This window comes from Harmonia axyridis, chromosome X, assembly GCF_914767665.1.
Source record: "Harmonia axyridis chromosome X, icHarAxyr1.1, whole genome shotgun sequence".
In the NCBI taxonomy this organism is placed as follows: Eukaryota; Metazoa; Arthropoda; class Insecta; order Coleoptera; family Coccinellidae; genus Harmonia; species Harmonia axyridis.
In genome coordinates, this window is record NC_059508.1 from 34,409,703 (window position 1) to 34,414,702 (window position 5,000).

At 41.7% G+C, this 5,000-nt stretch overlaps 1 non-coding gene across 1 annotated transcript; it reads right to left on the reverse strand.

Annotated features, from left to right (window-relative positions):
• Nucleotides 1-2,274: 2,274 nt before the first annotated feature.
• LOC123688246 lies at nucleotides 2,275-2,393 on the reverse strand. The gene has a single exon (XR_006749802.1). It is a non-coding gene; the product is annotated as a 5S ribosomal RNA (ribosomal RNA).
• Between the last annotated feature and the right edge of the window lie 2,607 nt (nucleotides 2,394-5,000).

Genomic DNA, 5,000 nt, shown 5'->3' on the forward strand with positions numbered 1-5,000 from the left:
GATAATTTTAGCTTAAACCATGCCGAAAAGTCGACTTCACGTCGTGCATCGGTACAAAATTATTCAAGGGGCAAAATAAATTCACGAGAGTAGGTCCGATTACCGCTGGATCAGACGACGATCGTAACTTGTTGGATACAAATGTATCCGATGTATGTACGTCGTCCCTCTCTGATCTACGGTACGTGGACCGACCCAAGATGCACACGATAATTTTAGCTGACTTCATGCCGAAAAGTCGGTTCACGTCATGCATCGGTATCTTAAATCGCGCCGTAAAGTCGTTCACGTCATGCATCGGTATCTTAAATCGAGCCGAAAAGTCGGCTCACGTCATGCACACTCGATCATACCGATGCTTCACGTAATCTCGATCTTACCGATGCACCACGTAAACAAGGGCAGACCGATGCAGAACGTAAAGTAGATCTTACCGATGCACCCCGTAATCTCGATCTTACCGATGCACCACGTAATCTCCATCTTACCGATGCACCACGTGAACTGGATCTTACCGATGCAGAACGTGAATTGGATCTTACCGATGCACCACGTAAACTCGATCATACCGATGCACCACGTAATCTCGGGCAGACCGATGCACAACGTGAATGACGATCGGGACCGGGGCGATCGGTCGTATCTGACACCGCCGGCTCGGTTCTAACATCGTCAATGAGTCGGGGTTGAAAAAAAGGACGTGAACATTTTTCCTTATAAAAATCAAACCCGATCATGGATTTTGATTCTGATTGTTGATTATCGCTATTAGAACATATAAGGAGGCAACCAAATCAAATTTGAGAAAATTCCACGATCAGAAAATTTTTTTCGAAAAAAAAAAAAAAATCGTAATCACCTCGGTCATGGCGAGTTATTTTCCGTATTTCATTCCACAATCAACGTACAACATAGAAGAAATCATCTCTCTAACTATCCTGGTTCAAAAGTTGTATCGGAACATTTCACGTCGTAATATCTCGCCAAGTCCAGACCTCGGCGATAGGTAGTATCTGACACCGTCCGCTCGGGACTGACATCGACTTGGACTCGGGCTGATGATGGGGAGGCGTTTAAGGACGTGAACATTTTTCCTTATAAAAATTAAAGTCGACAATGAATATTGATTCTGATTACTGATTTACGCTTTAAAAACACATTAGAAGGCAACCAAATCGAATTTGAGGAAATTCCACGATCAGAAAATTTTTTTCGAAAAAAAAAAAAATCCGAAAAATATTTTTCGATTCCTATTACTGATTTACTCTTTTAGAACACATTAGGAGGCAACCAAATCAAATTTGAGAAAATTCCACAATCAGAAAATTTTTTTCGAAAAAAAAAAAAATTCGAGGACACCTCGGTCATGGCAAGTTATTTTCCACAATCCATTCCCCAATCGACGTACATCACAGAAAAAATCATCTCTCTAACTATCCTGGTTCAAAAGTTGTATCGGAACATTTTCACGTCGAAAATATATCTCTAAGTCCAGACCGATGCACAACGTAAACTAGGGCTGAACCGATGCACCACGTAATATCGGGCAGACCGATGCAGAACGTAAACCCGATCATACCGATGCTTCACGTAATCTCGATCTTACCGATGCACCACGTAAACAAGGGCAGACCGATGCAGAACGTAAAGTAGATCTTACCGATGCACCACGTAATCTCGATCTTACCGATGCACCACGTAATCTCCATCTTACCGATGCACCACGTGAACTGGATCTTACCGATGCAGAACGTGAATTGGATCTTACCGATGCACCACGTAAACTCGATCTTACCGATGCACCACGTAATCTCAATCTTACCGATGCACCACGTGAACTGGATCTTACCGATGCAGAACGTGAATTGGATCTTACCGATGCACCACGTAAACTCGATCTTACCGATGCACCACGTAATCTCAATCTTACCGATGCACCACGTGAACTGGATCTTACCGATGCAGAACGTGAATTGGATCTTACCGATGCACCACGTAAACTCGATCTTACCGATGCACCACGTAATCTCAATCTTACCGATGCACCACGTGAACTGGATCTTACCGATGCAGAACGTGAATTGGATCTTACCGATGCACCACGTAAACTCGATCTTACCGATGCACCACGTAATCTCGATCTTACCGATGCACCACGTAATCTCAATCTTACCGATGCATCACGTAATCTCGATCTTACCGATGCAGAACGTAAACTCGATCATACCGATGCACCACGTTATCTCGGCAGACCGATGCAGAACGTAAAAAAAAAGCTTACAGCACGCGGTGTTCCCAAGCGGTCACCCATCCAAGTACTAACCGCGCCCGACGCTGCTTGGCTTCAGTGTTCTGACGAGAACTGGCAATTTCAGCGTGGTATGGCCGTAAACAACATATATTGCGATATTTTCTATGATATCTCACTTTTTGGGAGCGGAAAGGACGTGAACGTTTTTCCTCATAAAAAATGAAATAACTTTTGGATATTAATTCTGATTGTTGATTTAAGCTTTAAGAACACATTAGGACATATCTCAATGAAATTTGAGGGATTTCCGAAATCGAAAAATATTTTTCGAAAAAAAAAAAAAATCCCAGAAGACCTCGGTCATCTCAAGTTTATTTCCATATTCTATTACACAATCAACGTACATCACAAAAGGAACCATCTCTCTAACTATCACAGTTAAATTTTTGTATCGGAACATTTCACGTCGGAATATCTCGCTAAGTCCAGACCGGGGAGATCGGTCGCATCTGACACCGTCCGCTCCGGTCTAACATCGTCTTGGAGTCGGGGTAACGATGGAGAGGCGTTTAAGGACGTGAACATTTTTCCTTATAAAAATTAAAGTCGACAATGAATATTGATTCTGATTACTGATTTACTCTTTTAGAACACATTAGAAGGCAACGCAATCAGATTTGAGGAAATTTCAAGATCAGAAAATTTTTTTCGAAAAAAAAAAAAATTCAAGAACACCTGGGTCATGGCAAGTTATTTCCCACAATCCATTCCACAATCAACGTACAACATAGAAGAAATCATCTCTCTAACTATCCTGGTTCAAAAGTTGTATCGGAACATTTCACGTCGAAATACCTCGCCAAGTCCAGACCGGGGCGATAGGTAGTATCTGACACCGTCCGCTCGGGACTGACATCGACTTGGACTCGGGCTAATGATGGGGAGGCGTTTAAGGACGTGAACATTTTTCCTTATAAAAATTAAAGTCGACAATGAATATTGATTCTGATTACTGATTTACGCTTTAAAAACACATTAGAAGGCAACCAAATCAAATTTGAGGAAATTCCAAAATCAGAAAATTTTTTTTCAAAAAAAAAAAAATCCGAAAAATATTTTTCGATTCTGATTACTGATTTACTCTTTTAGAACACATTAGAAGGCAACGAAATCAAATTTGAGTAAAATCCAAAATCAGAAAATATTTTTCGAAAAAAAAAAAAAATTCGAGAACACCTCGGTCATGGCAAGTTATTTTCCACAATCCATTCCCCAATCAACGTACATCCCAGAAAAAATCATCTCTCTAACTATCCTGGTTCAAAAGTTGTATCGGAACATTTTCACGTCGAAAATATATCTCTAAGTCCAGACCGATGCAGAACGTAAACTCGATCATACCGATGCTTCACGTAATCTCGATCTTACCGATGCACAACGTAAACTAGATCACACCGATGCAGAACGTAAACTCGATCTCACCGATGCACCACGTGAACTGGATCTTACCGATGCAGAACGTGAATTGGATCTTACCGATGCACCACGTAAACTCGATCTTACCGATGCACCACGTAATCTCGATCTTACCGATGCACCACGTGAACTGGATCTTACCGATGCAGAACGTGAACTCGATCTTACCGATGCACCACGTAAACTAGGGCTGACCGATGCATCACGTAAACGACGATCGAGAGGCGCGAAAGGACGTGAACGTTTTTCATTATAAAAATTGAAATAAATGATAAATAATGATTCTGATTGTTGATTATCGTTTTTAATATGCATTAGTAGGCAACCAAATGAAATTTGAGGAAATTCCGATAACAGAAAATTTTTTCGAAAAAAAAAAAAATTCATGAAATCCTCGGTCATCGCAAAATATTTACCATATTCTGTTCGATAATCAACGTATATTTAAGAAGGAATCATATCTGTATCTATCTTGGTTCAAATTTTGTATCGGAACATTTTGACCAAAGTCCGAGCTTCGGCCGAAACAGACACCGCTGACCTGGCCTATCGATCGACCGAGAGTCGGGGATAGAGCGTAAGTGTTGTCTGGAGGGGAACCCTGTGCTCTCCTGACATATATAGGGAAGGTGGTCGCGTTGGGCGATGCAGAACGTTTGGATCGGGAATTATATTTTTGGTTCAGCTATTGGAATATGGTTTATTGTTGGTATATATTGGCGAAATAACGTTCTTACTGACTGGGGATATTCATAAAAATGAGTCCGGAGATTTTCAGATCGAAGTCCGAGTGATCCGACTTGGAAGGCGTGTTGGGTGGGTCGAGATGGCTTAGATCGATCAGACGAGGCGGGCTAAGTGTTGACGTCATGCATCGGTCCATTTTCAGATTGAGTCCGAGTAATCCGACTTTGAAAGAGTGTTGGGTGCGTCGAGACTGTTTAGATAGATCGGACGAGGCGGACTAGGTGTTAACGACATGCATCGGTATATTTTCTGATCGGAGTCCGAAGAAATCGGCCCTAGTAGGCGCAGCGGACGGTCGAGACGGCCTCGGTGGGTCGGATCGATCGGGAAAAGTTTGCTAAATCGTGTCTGGAGGGGAACCTTGGGTTCTCCTGACATATATAGGGGATAAGGTTTGGGTGAACGATTCTTCACGTAAAAGTTGAGTAATTTATTTTTCGATAAGCTTTTGGATATTGATGAGAAGTATATGTATATCTTCGATTAAAAGAATTCTTACCGTCTCGATGTATATTATATTAGATAT